General features: G+C 36.6%; 1 pseudogene; it reads left to right on the forward strand.

Moving 5' to 3' along the window:
• The first annotated feature begins 10,883 nt into the window (after nucleotides 1–10,883).
• On the forward strand, nucleotides 10,884–11,429 carry LOC150034037 (secreted RxLR effector protein 161 pseudogene; annotated as a pseudogene).
• Nucleotides 11,430–20,122: the final 8,693 nt, after the last annotated feature.

Consider the following 20,122-nt stretch of genomic DNA (forward strand, 5'->3'; position numbering starts at 1 on the left):
AACCCTCATAAATACTAATCTTTGGCACCTAAGATTTGGACACATAAATCTCAATAGAATTGAGAGATTGGTTAAGAATGGACTTCTAAGTGAGTTCGAAGAAAATTCTCTACCTGTAAGTGAGTCATGCCTTGAAGGCAAAAGGACTAAAAAATATTTTATTGGAAAAGGTCTCCAAGCCAAAGAGCCCTTAAAACTTGTACATTCAAACCTCTGTGGTTCATAAATGTTAAGGCAAGATGAGAGTTTGAATATTTCATCTCCTTTACTGATGATTATTCAAGGTATGAGTATGTTTATTTAATGTAACATAAGTCTAAAACCCTTGAAAAGTTAAAGGAGTACAAGGCTAAAGTTGAAAATGCATTAAATAAAACATTAAAATATTTCAATTTGATTGAAGTGGAGAGTACATGGATATGAAATTCCAGGACTATTTGACAGAACATGGAATTTTATCCCAACTCTCAACACTTGGTACACCTCAGCAAAATAGTGTATCAGAAAGGAGAAATCGAACCTTGTTGGATATGATTTAGTCTATGATGAGTTACCTTCCTTACCTGACTCATTTTGGGGTTATACAGTATTGACTACAACTTATATTTTGAACTGTGTCCCTTCCAAAAGTCTTATTAGAACACCTTAGAAGTTATGGAATGGACGTAAAGCTAATTTGTGCCATTTTAGAATCTAGGGTTGCCCAGCACATGTGCTTGAGGCAAATCCTAAAAAGTTGGAATCTCGTTCAAAATTATGCCTATACCTCAAAGGATTGAAAGGTGGTTACTTTTATGATCTTAAAGATAATAAAGTGTTTGTGTTTACCAACACTACTTTTTTAGAATAGAACCATATAAGGAAGCATAAACCACACAGTAAGATAGTGTTAACTGAGTTTTCTAATGAAACTACTGAAGCTTCAATAAGAGTTGTTAAAGAGCCTATCACCTCAACAAGAGTTGTTGAAGTTGGATCATCTAATAAGTCACATCCACCTCAATTGTTGAGGGAGTCTCGACGTAGTGGGTGAAGGAACTCTTTTTATAGAGAACCTATGAGCGGAAGCGGATCGTCCCAAACTCCATTGTGAAAGAACTCAAACATTTACAATCATACTAAAAATATTATGCATTAAACATAAATTACAACATGCTTCGGAATTAAATACAAAGGATCAAGAAAACAATACCTTTGAAGAACCTTTTTTCAACTGTATCCCTCGATCAAATTCGAGCGCAACGAACAAGTCGAACTCAATCTCCTTCAAACACTAACAACGAGTATCAACTCGATCCTCGAACAATAGGACACAACCATTAGGTTACCTTGGTATTCCCGGTATTAGAATCCAAGAGTGGTGGGCTCTGGTTTATTTTGGATTGAGGGAAAGATTGGAGTGAAGGACGAGACGATCGAGTAGACGATGAGAGTATCGTGTAGCAAATGGAAGCCTTGGGCTCTGGCTTATTTTGGATTGAGGGAAAGATTGGAGTGAAGGACGAGACGATCAAGTAGACGATGAGAGTATCGTGTAGCAAATGGAAGCCTATAACATAGACTCGATGCTCGATTGTTTAGATAAGAGTACTATCGTATAGTAAAACTCGATCCTATCGTTTAGTCATTCGAAAGTGAATCTGATAAAGCGTGGGAACAATAGAAAACTGTTTTCTTCTTATCTCTTAATTGCCATTAAATCGCATAACCACCCACTAAGGTTGGTTATTGAGAAAAATAAATTTAATTATCTTATAATTAATAAATTATAAATAAATACAATAACTAACTTATCATATTATATTTATAACCTATAGTTTTAATATTGCATCATATACAATACATAAACCATAGTTATTTTTCTCTTTTTATGGCATTTAATATAAATCATATTTATATTAATTCCTCCAATCAAACAATAATGTATCAAATACATCATATCATTTATATCATATAATTGAATTAATTTAATTATATCATATAGAATCAAATTCCCTCTTGTTAATTTGAACATTTCAAACTAACCCAAAAACTGATTCTCAACTTGAATCCATTAAGCAACCAAGGGGACCTTATAGACCTGTAGCTTGAAGCTCCAACGATACATGAATAATTGACTAAACTCTTTAATCACACTATCCACCATTCGTTAACTATCGGGCACTCCACTAAAGATCGACAGCTGCACTCTTCGCACTACACCTATATTTCTGTGTCCATTGGATATAATCAATCAACAGTACGATGACCTTTCACAAATTGCTCGTACATACAACTGGGTCAAATTACCATTTTGCCCCTATAGTTACATCTAACTCCTTAAGTACCACTGATTCCTCTAATCAACAATAGATCATAGTCCCACTATGACTAAACCTCTCTCGAGCCAAGAGAGGGTGTGGCGCCACATTGTTCAAGCCCCAGAATCAACCTTTAAGAGAGCAATTTATCTACTTACTCTTGCATCGGGGAAGGAGTGAATTCATCTTGTGTAGCTGAGTTCCCAGCTCCCCCAATCAGACGAATCATCAAAATGGTAGGCTTGTTGAGTCGGCGATCTGACCACTCTCACCCATGCAAATCAAAGGACTGCCCTCATAGGAAGGAGTTCAGAACTCACTCAGGATAAGGTCATGTTACCTATGGTCATCTTAGTGAAATGAAAGTCTTAATTATGAACGACGTTATATAACGAGACTAAACCTTTCGTGGTTCGGTCTTATACAAACTTCTTTGTGTAGAATGTCCCTACTCGCATGTCTAATATACGAATGATCAGGATCAGATCATTTGTAGCACTTTATAACATTTGTAACACCTACAAAGTAGACCACACTCGTAGTGTCACCAGGATAAGGTATCCTCCTTATCCATATACTACAGACCATTTAGATTATCACTTAAAACATAATCCACTTGTATGTTTCCACATATATGTTTAAGTTACAACGATAACCCTGAATCTTAGTTTATTGGTTTATGGTTAATGCAACTAAAAAATCAAATATTTCATAGACCGAAGTGAATAAAATATCATATATTATAAACCACAAAATGTTTGTTCATACAAGTGTTTACAAACTATAGAATCCTACGAGATTTAGGGCATCAACCCCATCAGTGGGAGGGTTGTGAACTCACCTATTCATTATATAGGTTTAATGGAAACCCTAGTTATCATTTCTGATAACGATATTGAGGATCTATTGTCTTACAAGAAGCCAAAGGAGGATGTTGACAAAGATGAATGGATCAAAGATATTAATCTTGAAATGGAGTCTATACTTCGATTTTGTTTGACATCTTGTAGATTAACCTGATGGGGTTAAACCTATAGTTTGCAAATGGATCTACAAAAAGAAACGGGGTGCTGATGGGAAAGTGCAAACCTTCAAAGCTAGACATGTGGCAAAAGGTTATACCCAGGTTAAAAGGGGTCGACTATGAAGAGATTTTTCACCTGTTGCCATGCTGCATATTATGACTATGACATTTGGCAAATGGATGTAAAGGCCTGAGGGATTCATAACCCTAGGTCAAGAGCAAAAGGTTTGCAAGCTTAATCAGTCCATTTATGGATTGAAACAAGCTTCTCGATCTTGGAACATAGGATTTGATATTGCGATCAAATCATATGGCTTTGACCAAATGTTGATGAGCCTTATGTTTACAAGAAAATCATCAACAGTTCAGTAGTTTTCCCAGTGTTGTACGTATATGATATCCTACTCATTGGAAATGATGTAGGTCTACTGAATGAAGTTAAACATTGGCTGGCGACCCAATTTTAAATGAAAGATTTTGGATAAGCGCAGTTTGTTCTGATCATTCAGATCTTTAGGGATTGAAAGAACAAATGCTAGTCTTTTCTCAGCATCATACATTGACAAGATGCTTGTCAAGTATTCAATACAAAACTCAAAGAGAGGTTTTTTACCTTTAAGGCATGAAGTTGCATTGTCTAGGGAATAGTGTCTCAAGACACCTCAAAAAGTTGAGAAGATGAAATGGATCCCTTATGCATCAATTGTTGGTAGCTTGATGTATGCAATGTTATGTACTATACCAGATATCTGCTATGCAGTTGGGATAGTCAGTAGATATCAATCGAATCCAGGATTGGATCACTGAACTGCCATTAAAACTATCCTCAAGTATCTTCAAAGAACGAGGTATTACATGCTTGTGTATGGATCTAAAGATTTGATCCTTACGGGATACACAGACTCTGATTTTCAGACTGATGAAGATTCTAGGAAATCCACTTCGAAATCGGTGTTCACTCTTAATGGAGGAGCTGTAGTCTGGAGGACCATTAAGCAAGGGTGCATTGTTGACTCCACTATGGAGGCAGAGTATGTTGCAGTTTGTGAAGCTGCCAAGGAGGCTGTCTGGCTCAGAAAGTTATTGGCTGATCTGGATGTGGTTCCAGACATGTTAAAGCCTAGCACCCTTTATTATGATAATAGTGGTGTTGTGGCTAATTCCAGGGAGCCTAGGAGTCACAAACGTGGGAAGGACATCGAGTAGAAATATCATTTGATACGAGAGATTGTGCATCGAGGGGACGTGATCGTCACACAGATAACTTCGTTGCACAACGTTTCTTATCCATTTACGAAGGCCCTCAAGGCTAAGGTGTTAGAGGGTCACCTGCAGAATATAGGTCTATAGGACATGCCACATCTAGTCTAGGGCAATTGGAAGATTTTGTACTGGGCGCGTGTTGTATGCCTTAGTTTCTTGTTTTTGTGTACTTTTATATTAGTTTGACTTTTATGATGTACAATCCACTAGCTTTAGGACAAGTGGGTGATTGTTGGGGTTGATGCTCTAAATCTCATTGGGTCATATAGTTTGTAATTGTAATATAAAAATAATTTATTTATTTAATAAAATTTGAAGTATTTTATTTTACATTTAGTAGCGTTAACCCACAAAATCAATAAACTAAGATCCAAGGCTGTCTTATGTAACTTAAGCATGTATGTGGAGACATACAGGTGGATCATGTTCAAGCGATAACCTAAACGGTTTGTAGCAAATGGATAAGGCTGGGTACCTTAGCCTGACGCTCCTGATTGATTGCTTCAACGTTGCAATGCTAATTCTAGCATTGCGACGCTACCTCGATTTTCCATAAATACCTCCCTTTGTCTTTAGGTCAAAATATGCTGAATTTTGGGGGTTGAACTGATGGAGGCCGAAGTTAAACTTCAATCTTCTTTCTTTCCCTTTAGATTTTAGTATCTTAAGGTTAGTTTTTCTTTTTATTTTGGGTTGTAATCGACGAATTGGATGTGTATCTCGGATTTGTCTATGAATTAAGAGGTAACTCCTATCTAATTTCTTTTGTGTAAGAGCCCTATGTTTAATTTCTTGAAGGTTTTCTAATTAATTTAACTGAATTTTTGTGAACTCTTTGGGATGATTTGATTGAATCTTAATGGAATTTTTATAAATTGATCTGACAAATTAGTTTATTGAAATTCTTGTTTGCAAAATTGTCATAACCTATGCATATATTGATTGATTTAGTTGCGCATATTAGGATTACATGTGTAAAGTCTAGACTTTTTCTGACCAAATGCATGTATGCCCTAATATAATCTTTTCCAAATAAATCATGCTATAAGATATGGCTTTTCCGGCTTGTAGCATGTCTCTACAATTAAACCCTTTTGTAATGCAATTCAATTTTAACTTGTATGTCGCTAAGAAGAAAAAGTTGTAAATTGAATTAGGGCTAATTTGGTTTAATATCGAGTTTGGCTAATTGGGCTATTAGATTTTCTAATAGGTTGAAGGGTTAACAGATTCAGTGTAATTAATTGATGCCTAACGAAAGAAATTGCATAGGAAACTCTCTCTTGCTCTGAGAATTAGATAGACTCCTATTCTAGTTTACATTTACCTTTTCATTTTCATTTTCACGCATATATCTCTTCCACATAAACCCCCTCATTTACCGCTCTAGTTAGAAAATTAACTTAACGAAACAAATTGCACTTTCTTGCGGATCGACTCGGACTTACCATTGTTACTACATCTTTGTAGTGATAGGAGTAGTTCGGTATTTACAAATTTTCTTTTGATTTAGTTTGGAGTTGAGTTAACGACATCGATTCTTAGCTCTGTCAAAACCTTACACCGAAAACTCCCAATCAAATTAAGCAAAGTCTAATTGAATTTTCAAATTAGAATCCACAATTGAAATCTCATGAATTGGAAATTGGACATGGAAATTTCGGCCTTAGATCAATGAAAAAGAAACTCGGAACTAGAGCATAAACCCACACTTCAAACATATTAAAACTCGGATTTGTCTAGCCATTTTGCGCTCTAAGGGCAATTTTGTCTTTTTCATTGTACCCTAGGTTTCCCTGTTCTCTATTTAAGCTGTTGGTCTACTGAATTCTATTGTATCAATTTCTAATAATAATTCCCTTATCCCGTGGTTTTTCTCCCTAATTAGGGTTTTCCACGTAAATTCTTGGTGTGCTATTTTCTTTTCCCTACTCTATTTTTCATCATGGTATCAGAGCATGGAGACGAAACCCTGGCTACAATTGAGAAAAATCCAACAGGAGAATCCCAAACCAATAACCCGAATATAACCACTATTATCCAAAAAGCCATTGATAGATACTTCCAAACCCTTCTTCCCCACTTCCGTGAAGACCAGCCGCCGCCGTCCTACCCACCACCGGTCGTTCCCATCTAGCCAACTGCCTCCTTCGAAGACCCAACCACCAACCGCAAAAACCCACTGGAGTTCTGTCCAACTGCTACCCTTTCGAACCAGCCGCGCGCAGATGAAGGAAGTTTTTCGGTTCAGACACGCGCAGATGAGGTCGACCAGCGACCAGTCACGCGAAATCGATCCGACCGGTCCCAGATGCTGCCGACCGACGCTGTGGGGCACTGATCTGCTATACCCAGGGCCGACTGGTCCAGATCCATGATGCCCGTGCTTCGATCTACTATACCCAATGCCGATTGGTCCAGATTTGTGATGTTCGGTGCCGATCAGTCAAGTTTCCATCCTTCGGGAGTGCCACTGGCCTTCTCCTCTCAGATCGGAGCCTCATCCCAATCTTTGCCGCACCAAAGGACAGATGGAAGAGGTATAGGTACTTTCCAGCTAGGTAAGAGCAACCGAATAAGGCAGTTTTCGCCGATTATGGATAAGTTTGGAGGGGGCGAGTCTTCATCATACCACCAGGACCAAGGAAATATAATCCAAGATCAAGTTACCCAGTTGTAGTTGCAGATTAAACAACAGAACGAAATGTTTCAACAGCAGCTTGCTGCTATTGGGGAAGCTATGGGATCGAAATCCATACCTTGAAAACTCGATAACTTCATTCCCTACTTACTCCTCAAATTTATGTTCTGGAACTATAGGTAATTCTTCTGGAATTATTATAGGGGAAAAGTTGAATGGTGATAATTACTTCTCTTGGTCCCAATCTATTAAAATGGCTCTTGAGGGCCGTCACAAATTTGGATACCTAAAAGGTGAAATACCAAAACCAAGGATCGATGACCCCCAAGAGCTAATGTGAAAAGGAGAGGATTCTTTGTTGAGATCAATTTTGATTGACTATGGAACCTCAAGTTGGAAAACCTTTATTATATGCAGCTATAGCCCGTGCTATTTGGGAGGCAACACAGAAACTCTACTCCAGGAGACAGAATGCCTCACGTTTATATACTCTATGTAAGCAGGTCCATGAATGCAAACAAGGGAAGATGAACGTTACTGCTTACTAAACAAGTTATCTTTATTGTGGCAAAAGATGGATTTTTGCCGTGAGATGATCTAGAACTGTCCTTGTGGAGGAATGTTACATTATCAGTTTGAAGAAACGGATTGCGTGTATGACTTTTCTTGTAGGACTCAATTCTAAATTTGATACAGTATGCAGTCGTATACTGGGGACCAGACTATATCGTCCCTAATGGAGGTCTGTTCTGAAGTTCGCCTGGAAGAAGATAGGTCGAGAGCCATGAACAATACACCTGTAACACCAACAGATTCCGCCGCTTTCAAAACATCAGGCCCTGTACAAGATAAACAGAACAGTAAGCCGCCCCCAGTGTGCGAACATTGCAAAAAACCCTGGCACACTAAAGATCAGTGTTGGAAACTCCATGGCCGACTGCCTAATTGTAAGAAATGACAGCCAAGTCAGGCTCTCGTAGGTGAATTTGTTACTAAAGATACTCAGACTCAGAACCAGGAAACTACTCAGAACACTACTACAGTGGGTGTCAGTGCAACCACCCATACAGGTACTTTTCAATCTTTTGGTCTTGTGAGTATAACTGGTAATAAACCGTGGATATTAGACTCAGGAGCTATAGATCACCTCACTGGTTCTTCTGATCAATTTTAATCTTATCAACCTGGTGCTGGAAATGAAAGAATCAGAATTGCAGATGGGTCCTTTGCTCCTGTTGCTGGAAAAGGACGAGTTTCACCTTTTGCCGGCTTAATACTCCAAGATGTGTTGCATGTGCCATAAATGTCTTACAATCTATTATCTATTAGTAAACTAACAAGAGATTTGAAGTGTCGTGTTAGTTTCTCACCTGAGGATATTGTTTTTCAGGATCTGACCTCGGGGAGGACGATTGGCACTGCCCAACATGACAGGGGACTCTATTTCCTTACTGAAGAAGCTTCCTTTAGGCTATGTGATATGACTAGTTTGTTTTCTTCTCATTTTTCCATTTCTGAAACTAATTATATGCTGTGGCATTATCATCTTGGCCATCCTAATTTCCAGTATATGAACTATTTGTTTCCTCATCTTTTCGCAATATTAATGTTTCTAAATTGAAATGTGATGTGTGTGTCTAGGGAAAACAACCTCGTGTTTCTTTCTCTTCTCAGCCCTATAAGCCCTCTAAACCGTTTACTCTATTCCATAGCAATGTCTGGGGTCCTTCACCAGTCACTACCATAACTGGGAAGCGTTGGTTTGTAAACTTTATTGACGATCATACTCGTCTAACTTGGGTTTTCATTCTGAAAAATAAATCAGAAGTCACTTCAGTTTTCCAACAATTTTACAATTCCATAGAAACCCAGTTCAACGCTAAAATCGCTATTCTCAGGAGTGATAATGGTCGAGAATACCTTAAGTAACACCTTACGAGAATTCCTTATCTCCAAAGGTGTTGTCCATCAGAGTTCCTGTGCGTACACTCCTCAACAAAATGGTGTGGCCGAACAGAAAAACCGTCACCTGGTCGAAGTTGCTCGCTCTCTTATGTTATCAACCTCTCTTCCCTCTTATTTGTGGGGTGATGCTATCTTGACAGCAGCCCATCTAATAAACCTTATGTCATCCCGGGTCTTTAAATTCACAAACCCCATTAGATTTCTTCAAAGAGTCTTACCCAAACTCCAGGCTTCTTTCTGATGTACCCCTTCGTGTCTTTGGCTGTGTGGTGTTCGTCCATACACACGGACCTAACCGTACCAAGTTTACCCCTCGGGCACAAAAATGCGTTTTTGTTGGGTACCCTCTACATCAGCATGGGTACAAGTGTTATCACCTTCCTTCCAGAAAATACTTTGTCTCTATGGATGTGACCTTTTTCGAAGATCATCCATTCTTTCCCAATGGTTCTCTTCAGGGGGAGCATTCTAATGAAGAAACCAATTGGGTCCCAGCCTTTCTACCTTACCTGAACTTGAACCCATCGTTGATGTCAGTGTCAATACCAATGCACCTATCCTCCCAACTGAACAAGTCCCTTGGATCACATACTATAGAAAAATCTTAGAAAGGAAATAGCGCCACTTGTTATCTCTCCGGCTCCAGTTCATGAGTCTGAACAGAGATCAGTTCCAGGTACTAGTAGTCCTATCCCTGATCATGATAATAAATGTGATAACACTGATGCTTGTGTTGAAAATGTTGAGAGCAAAAACAGGGAAGATAATGCCAGCAAGGATGTGATTGAGGTTGATGATGGTGTAGAAACAGATGAGTGTGTGACTCTTGAGGACATGGTAGAACCTGGAAAAGAAGCTTCTCTTATTCCTGCTGGAAAAAATGTTAAGAGTGGGAAAATAACAGAACCAGAGGGAGAATGCAATATGTCAGAAGAAAATAAAGATAGAGATGAATCCTTTGATCTTCCGATTTCCGTAAGGAAAGGTACGAGATGGGTGTTCACAATAAAGTAAATGGGTGTTCACAATAAAGTATAAGCCTGATGGAACTGTTGACAGATACAAAGCCAGATTAGTGGCCAGGGGTTTTACTCAGATGTTTGGGGTTGATTATTCAAAGACCTTTTCTCTAGTTTCAAAGCTAAAGTTCGGGTCCTCATTTCTATTACAGTTAATAAGGATTGACCCCTTCACCAGCTTGATGTGAAGAATGCTTTTCTCAATGGAGAACTAGAGGAATAAGTCTATATGAGTCCTCCCCCAGGATTTGAGAAACAGTTTGATCACTGAGTTTGCAGATTGAGAAAGTCCTTATATGGGCTAAAACAGTCACCAAGGACTTGGTTTGGCAAATTTACTTTGTTTGTAAAGTCTCAAGGATATAAACAAGGTCATTCTGATCATACTCTATTTACTAAAAGGTATGTATCCGAAAAAATCGCAGTTTTGATTGTTTATGCTGATGACATTGTTATTTCAGGTGATGATACTTCAGAGATTGACCGATTGAAGGCAAAAATGGCTAAGGAATTCGAGATCAAGGACCTTCCTTGGAATGGAAGTAGCTCAATCAAGAGAAGGAATTTCAGTGTCCCAACGGAAGAATACTCTGGACCTGCTCAAGAAAATAGGTATGACGGGGTGCAAACCAGTTGATACCTCTATAGAAGTCAATGCAAAGTTAAGTAATATGAGTAAAAGTGTTCCAGTGAGCAAAGAAAGATATCAGCGACTTATTGGGAAATTGATATATCTTTCTCATACTAGACCCGACATCTCTTATGCAGTAAGTATGGTTAGTCAGTTCATGCAGTCACCATACAAAGAACACATGAGGGTAGTAGAGTACATTTTGAGATATCTGAAAACTTCTCTAGGGAAAGGCTTGATGTTCAGGAAAACTGAAAAACGATGTATCGAAGCTTACACTGATGCTGATTGGGCAGGATCTGTAGTAGATAGAAAATCAACATCAGGATATTGTACCTTTGTGTGGGGCAATCTTGTTACATGGAGAAGTAAAAAACAAGGTGTTGTTGCCAGAAGCATTGCTGAGGCAGAATACAGGGCCATGATTCTGGGAATATGTGAAGAGATATGGCTTGAAAAAGTCTTGAAAGACCTTGATCAAGAGCATACCAGTCCAACGAAACTCTACTGTGATAATAAAGCAGCCATAAACATAGCAAACAACCCTGTTCAACATGACATAACAAAACATGTGGAGATTGACTGACACTTTATCAAGGAAAGACTCGATAGTGGCAACATTTGTGTTCCTTATATTCCTTCCAATCAACAAATTGTAGATGTCCTAACAAAAGGGCTTTCCAAATAGTTGTTTGACGCGTGTGTGAGCAAGTTGGAACTTATTGTCATCTACGCCCCAACTTGAGGGGGAGTGTTGAAATTAGGGTTTTGCGCTCTAAGGGCAATTTTGTTTTTTTCCTTGTACCCTAGGGTTTCCCTGTTCTCTATTTAAGTTGTTGGTCTACTGTATTCTATTGTATCAGTTTCTAATAATAATTCCCTTATCCTGTGGTTTTTCTCCCTAATTAGAGTTTTCTACGTAAATTCTTGGTGTGCTATTTTCTTTTCCCTATTTTATTTTTCATCACTTCCAAATTAGACCAAAATCAAATTAAGAGTTCTCACTTTAAGATCAAAGAACCATTTCATTTAGAACTCCACATTTAAAAATATTAATTACCAAAAAAAAAAAAGGGAGTGGGACAAATTTCTCCTTCTTTGTGGGTTTTTTTTTTTTTTTTAAGTATGAAATAAATAATACAAGATAAAATAATGAAAAGTAAGAAATGGAACCCACCTTATTTACCTTTCTTCTTCATTTTCTTCTTCTTTGTGTTTTCCTCCTCCTTTCTTCCAAGCTTTCTTCTTCTTCTTCTTTACAATACCAACTCTCAATATCTTAGAAAGAAGCCCATTTGACGCCGGACGGGTCTGTCGGAAACTTTATGGGATTCACCCTCTATTGTTGGAACTCTCTTTTCCCTCTCTTTCCCTCAAACAACTAAAGTTTTTACCGAATCAATTTTTCACTCCAAAAATATTTTCCTCGTCTAGAGATGGCTAAAATGGGATGAAGTAATAACTAGAAACAATTATTGTGAAATTTTAAGTACAAAAATAATTTTATTTAGTTTAAAAATCAAAGTAAGAAGGTAATCAAATTATCCAACAAAATAAATAAATAAATAAATGATTGTCACGAAATAAAAAATAAATCTTGGTTTAAATCAAAGTTTGAGATTAAAAGAATATCAAATCATCAAGTCATCAACACCAAAATAAAAATTAAAAGAGAATTATCATGAAATTTAAAAAATAAAATAAAGAAATATAACAAAGTTGTTCATAATCTTATGAAGAAAAAGGGAAGAAGTGGGTGAGTTAGTGAGGGAGAAAGAATAGGAAAGAAGAGAAGTTTGTCAAAGAAGTTGGAGAATGAGAAGAATGGGAACGTAAGGAAGAAGGACAAAATAAAAATAAAAATAAAATAGAAAAATAACATAAAATAAAAATGAAAAATAAGCAGAAGAATGAGAAACATAAGATAAAATACAATAAAACTAAAATAAAATTAAAAAAATAAAATTACAAATATAAGTAAAATTAGAAACCCAATCTTTTTCTTTTTTAAAGATAAAATATTTTGAATAATAATAATAATAAAAATAAATATACAAGTACGAATAATAAAAATATAAATACTCCCAAGCAAATATGGTGTCTACAACTTGCCCCCCTTGGTAGACATTTCTTTAAGAAGGTGAACAAAGGAGTAGATAAAATAGTTGGGGGGATTTTTATTTTTATTGAAATGAAGATTATGAAAGGTGCTAATGTATGAAAAGTTAATACAAGTAAGGACTAAAACCAATCTTTTTAAGGCAAAAAAAAAAAAAACAAAATAGCTCAACCCCGTAATCCTTTCTTCGAAATCCTTCTTTCCCCTCGTATTTCTCAGGGGCGGGGAAGACAACTCTATCAATAACAAGAAAAAAGTAGCAATACCGTTGAAAGTGGTAAACGACTGATTCCTCTCTCGTTGTCTTGGAGGAGGTTCCTCTCTTGTTCCAATTCCAGGGCTATGATTTTCTCACTATTGAGACACTTACTTAATTTTAGGCGGAGAAGGGGAGGTAAGGAGGAATCAACGTTATCCACGGTATTAAGGTAAGGTTTTGACTAAGGTTGGATATCCATATACGAGCTTGTAGCAAGGCTTTTTCCTTGTAACCTTTGTGCTGTCCCTTCGAAGCAAAGATATGGATCTCTTCTTGAATGATGTTTCTTTCCAAACAAGTGGTATAGTCTATCTTAAATTGAGCAGTTTAAGATGTATGCTGGCTAAACTTTATAGAAGTGACTGATCGATTAGCCCCAGTTATTTTCGATAGAGATGTTTTATGCCTAAAATGAAAGAGTACTCATTATCTTAAAGATATTCTCGTTTTGCTTGATACTTTCCAGTAATAAAAAAAAAACTTTTCATTTGTTCTATTTCATTCGATCCAAATATCTTAAATTTCCTTCCACTGAAGCGCATGGAACCTGTCATTTTTACTTTAGAGTTTTCATTATGTACAATTTATTTTGTAATTGTAATGATAATTAAAGGAACTATGTCATCCAAAAATTAAGACCACGTCAAGAAAAGAGAAGAGCTTTATTAATAAAAAAGTTCCTCAACAACAAAATGGCTAGTAACTAAAATTTTTGAGCTTGGCATTTAATAGGGATAGGGAATGGAAATGTAAGTGGGAACAAGTAGAAACAAGCTTTTAAACTGAATAAAAATATGAGATTTCCCAATCACTTGTTGATTCTGCAACTTTATCTAATCTTTGAGAGAGAGTAAAGAAGAAGCTCAATCATAGTATTTTTGGACGTAATTTGAGTTAACAAGGCTTGACAGTTCATGGTTATCCATATTGGTTAGAATTAAATCTCCCCTAGAGAAAGCCCTTTTCACCACTTACGATCCCTCATAATTTGGTATCCATTTGCCTTGATGATCTTTTTAGGGAGGAAGAATTTTTTCAAGTACAAGATCTCCTTCTCGAAATGTTCTTGGGTGAACTTTCTTATCATAAGCTTTCATCATCCTTCTTTGATGAAGTCGGCCCTTGCTCAACGCAACTAATCTCTTCTCTTCTACGAAATTAAGTTTTTCATAGCGACTTTGGACCCATTCTGCTTCTTCTATCTTGGCTTTCATAAGAACTCTCAAATATGGAATCTCCATCTCGACTGGGAGAACAACTTCCATGTCGTTTACTAGTGAGACAGGTGTTTCCCCAATTGAGGTACAAAATGATGTACGATAACCATGTAAGGTGAAAGAAAGCATCTCTCTCCAGTCTCGATATGTTACTGTCATTTTTCCTTAATTCTCTTTATATTTTGTTGGTTGCCTCAATTGCATCATTCATTTTCGGCTTATAAGGAGTTGAGTTGAGTTGTTTAATCTTAAATTGCTCACATAGCTCGTTCATCATCTAATGGTTCAAATTTCTTGCAATGTCAAAGATTATAGTCTCGGGTGAGGCCATATCAACAAATGCTTTCTTTCTTGATGAATTTTATCAAAACTCTTTTTGTCACATCATGGTATGAGGCTACTTCGACCCAGTTAGTGAAGTAATCTATGGCTACTAAGATGAATTATGCCCATTGGAAGCCTTAGATCAATAGAGCCTATAACATCCATTCCCATATTTAAAAAGGCCAAGGAGTTGTTAAAATGTGCAACTCGGATGAAGATGTATGGATCTTATCTGTATATATTTGACGCTTATGCCATTCTCTTGCATATTTTATGCAATCTGTTTCCATGGTCATCCAATAATAACCAGCCTTGGAGATTTGTCTAGCCATTAAATGCCTATTGGCGTGTGTGCCACAGATCCCTTCATGGACTTCTTTTAGAACTTGGTTAGGTTCACTGGCATCTACACATTTCAAAAGTGCCATATCATGACTTCTTTTGTACAACGTCTCTCCATTCAAAAAGAATTTCATTGCCAAACGTCGAAAAGTTCTTTTATCGCTCCGTGATGCATTAGAGGGATATTCTTTGCATTTTAGGTACTGCTTAATATCATGAAACCAAGGTTGGCTATCTGGTTCCTCTTCAATATTCATACAAGATGTCGGAAACATCTCGTTTCTCAATTTTTATTAGACTCACCTCCTCATTCAAATTTACACTGAACATGACTGCTAAAGTGATCAAGGTATCTGCTATATGATTATTCTCTCTAGCCAAATAGTCGAATGTAGTTTGATCAAACTTCCGAGACAAACTTGTTATTGGTTCTTTCTAAGGTAAAAGCTTTGTGTCTTTCGTTTCCCATTCTCCTCTAAATTGATGAATTACTAACAGCGAGTCTCCTAGGACTTTGATCTTTTTTATTTTCATGTTAAGTGCAGCCTGGATGCTCATCGAACATGCCTCGTATTCAACCATATTATGAGTACAATCAAAACATAATTTAGCGATGAATGGGAACAACTCTTTCTTTGGTGATATTAGTATTGCGCCTATTCCATGTCCCAACTTGTTTGATGCCCCATCGAAAAACACGGTTAATGTTTCAAGTTCTTGCATTTCATCTTTTATGGATATAGTGAAAATATGTTCATATGGGAAATCAAACTCCATTGGTTCATAATCGCCTATGGGTTGTTGTGCTAGATAATATGCCAAGGCACTTCCCTTAATTGACTTCTAAGTAACATATATAATATCGTATACAGCCAATAGAACTTTCCATCTAGCAATCTGTCCTGACAAAGATTGTAACGACCCGACCCCTTAAGACTTAAGTTAGGCCGTTACTAAATACATGCATGCATGGAACTTAAAACGACACTCTTTTATGGTGAAATAAATGCTAAATAAATAAGGTAAGTGCAAAAGCTTTCATTAAATGCAAATATTAAAAACAACAATAGGGTACCCATAAATCATAAATGATAATAAATAAGTCTGAAAACGATTCTTAATAGTAAGTTTCAAACATCAAAATTGAGAGTTAAGAAAAACATGAAAAGAAATCTAAATCTCATGAGCGGAAGTATAAAACTAGTCCCAGTGGCTCGATCACGAATTCCGCTTATCCATCGTCGGTGCATCTTTATCCTTATCTGAAACAGCAACATGAGAAAGAATGAGTGTAAAATACTCAGTAAGTAACCTCACTACTGGGGTCAGGTTAGGCATCTATGTCCTCTAGATGCCTACGTCAGATGGAACATATAAACTGTCCTAGTCCTCATGGGACACATACATACATGAAAAACTGAGTTTTATCCTACTGTAGCTAAATATGCCCACTACCTCTGGTGAATCCCGAAGGAAACACAATCTGGTGAATCCCGAAGGAAACACAATCTGGTGAATCCCGAAGGAAACACAATCTGGTGAATCCCGAAGGAAACACAAACTGGTGAATCCCGAAGGAAACACAATATCTGGTGAATCCCAAAGGAAACACAATATCTGGTGAATCCCGAAGGAAACACAAACTGGTGAATCCCGAAGGAAACACAAACTGGTGAATCCCGAAGGAAACACAAACTGGTGAATCCCGAAGGAAAAACAATATCTGGTGAATCCCGAAGGAAACACAAACTGGTGAATCCCGAAGGAAACACAATATCTGGTGAACCCCGAAGGAAACACAATATTTGGTGAATCCCGAAGGAAACACAAACTGGTGAATCCCGAAGGAAACACAAGCTGGTGGGCATTCTAACTAATCAGTAAAATCACTATCACAATCTCGACATCACAATCTCAACATGGTTCTATAACATACATATACATCTCATCATCATGATTCTACAATATACATATAAATTTCTTCATCATAGCTTTACAATATATGTATGCATCTCATCCTCCTCAGATTCAATAGGATATCCAATAAAAATAATATACTCAAATCATACTAGTATTCAACATCTCTATGTGCAACTAGCCTTTTAAACGCTCATATCAGCAAGGCATACATAAACATCAAACTATCAATATATTCTCAGTAAATCATATTTGTCAATTCCTGACTCCAATCATTTCAAACCTCAGTCAATGAAGGCAGACATAAATATAATGCTAACTAATAATCTTCAATAAATCATAATTATCATTGTCGGGCACTAGGGTAGTTCCAGTAGTAAGATTACTTACCTCAACTTGGTAAAAAAATGCAAAACAAAATCTCCTTAGAACTTCTTTAGCACACTTGAATCAACCTAAAGTTGTGGCGATCTTCACTAAATTTTCTGCAAAACAAAATGGTATCTAGCTTGATGTCAATGCCTCAAAACTTTCAAACCTTGAATATAAGTTTCAAACCAAATAGAGGTTACTAATTTAACCCAAAATCAAAGGGGTGAACTTCACCTCCCAAATTATAAGGAAAAATAAGTCTTACCCAAGGTTTTTCTCAAAATTCCGACAAAGATTGGGGCAATGGTGGTCGACGGCGTGTTAACTTGTGGCTGCCATAGATTGGCAGCGTGTGTTGCTGTCGGATGGCATAAATTGTTTAGGCTAGCGGCTGATAGTGAGGGTCTTGCATGAGGAGAGTTTGCGAGAGTGGGAGAGAAGGGGAATTTCTAGTTTAAAGATTTTATTCAGTAGAGATTACGAACAAACCAAAGCTTTAAACAACAATCTAACCGTTCAAAATGAAACTCTATATGTCTCGAACAGACTGACCAAATTTGAGCACAATCCAACGGTTCAAACTCTGGAAATCAAAAATTTTGTGGAAGTTGTCGCTGAAAAATCGAATTGCTTTCTCCCAAATTTTGACCTCTTTTCACTCTCATTTAATTTTGAAAAAAATATCAATTCTTTTATTTTTTTTCCCAAATTTTGAAAAGATAATTAAAATATTTTATCATAATATCTCCAAAATCTCCAAAGATTCTATTAAATTTAGAAATCAATTAACTTTTCAAATTATCTTAATTTAGGCTTCAAAAACCAAAATTAAAGGGCATAAGATCCATCAATTTGATACAAATTAAATCCTTCCAAATATTTAAATCAATTCAAAACCACATGAAATTAATTATCTCTTTTAATTTTTTTTAAGTTGTCCCTAAGATCCAAAATCAAAGGGAAGCAAAATTCAATATTTTCAAGATAATCAATTTGAATATCTAATCAATTAAATTCAATTTAACTCCAATTTTTTAAATGAAAGGGAAATTTAAACTCAATAATTTTAGATAATTAACTTAAATTTTCCTAAAATTCAGGATATTACAAAGATGGCTTCTTGAAGATATACTTGATTGGCTCCAACTTTGAAGTGAGCCATATCGTGTGATATAACACGTACTATCTTAAACGGTGCATAGCCAGGCTTAAGCACAACAAGTTCTCTCCATTGGTAAATACCTTGTTTCACAACTGGTAAACTTCTTACTCAAATAATATATAGCCCGCTCTTTTCTACCAGATTCATCATGTTGTCCTAGTACACAACCCATTGCCTTATCATTCACTATGAGGTACAAGATGAGAGGGCATCTCATACTAGGTGGTACAAGGATTGGTGGACTCTAAAGATATAACTTAATTTTATCAAAGGCAACTTGAAAATTTTCATTCCAAACTCCACCACTATCTTTAGGAAGTATTTTAAAGATAGGTTCACATGTCATTGTCAACTGTGATATGAAACTGGCAATGTAGTTTTATCAAACCAAAAATTCTCTGACTTCCTTATGAGTTTGTGGAGGTGTCATCTCCATGATTATTCTAACCTTGTCAGGACCTACTTTGATCCTTTCTTGACTGACCATGAATCCTAGTTGTTTTTCGGATGTTGCCTCAAATATGCATTTATTTGGGTTAAGTTTTTAGTTTGAATTTTCTCAATCTATCAAATAATTTACGAAGAATAATAAGATGCTCTTCTTCATGTTTTGATTTTGCAATCATGTCATCCATATAAACCTCGATTTCTTTGTGCATCAAGTCATGAAAAAAAGTGACCATGGCTCGTTGATAGGTTGCCCCAACATTTTTAGACCAAACAACATCACCTTGTAGCAAAAAGCTCCCTATAATGTGATGAACATAGTTTTTTCTCTATCTTCAGGCGTCATTCTGATTTGATTATAGCCAGAGAATCCATCCATGAAGGAAAAGGTAGAAAAACTCGCGCATTACATCAATTTGAGGAAGTGGGAAATTGTCTTTAGGGTTTGTCCTATTCAAATCTCTGTAATCCACATACATTCTGACTTAACCATTCTTTTCTTGCACTAGAACAATATTTGCTACCCAATCAAGGTAACTGGCCACAGTCAGAAATCCTGCATTGATTTGTTTTCTAACCTCATCTTTATCTTGATTAACATATCCGACTTCATTCTACGTAACTTTTGTTTCACAGGTTTACACTCAGGTTTAAGTGGTATATGATGCACCACTACGTTTGTATCAAGTCTCAATATATCTTGATAAGACCATGCAAAAATATCCATGTACTTTAAAAGCACATCAATTAACTTCTAGCGAGTTCCTGCGAAGATGTTAGTGCCATTTTTAACTTTCTTAACCTTTTCTATGATCTTAAGTTAATTTCCTCTGTCCGCTCTTCCTATTATGAACATTTCCCTGGAACTATCATCATTTTCTCCATTTGCCTTAACTTACCCCAATTTCTTTTTTCCTTTGCCCACACACTGTTTCATCATTTGGTCGAAAGTGTAACATTTTCCGCTTCGTGTCTGACCTCTAGCTCCTATAATATTATTGATAGGAATTGCTGGTACTTTTGAATCAACAGTCACCTTATATTCATAACTCCAAGGAACTGCTTTTGAACTTTAGTACGTAAATGGAGTTGATACTTGAATGGTGATTTCTTTTGGGTC

This window comes from Benincasa hispida, chromosome 9 (genome assembly GCF_027475165.1).
Source record: "Benincasa hispida cultivar pf3 chromosome 9, pf3_genome.v1.1, whole genome shotgun sequence".
In the NCBI taxonomy this organism is placed as follows: domain Eukaryota; kingdom Viridiplantae; phylum Streptophyta; class Magnoliopsida; order Cucurbitales; family Cucurbitaceae; genus Benincasa; species Benincasa hispida.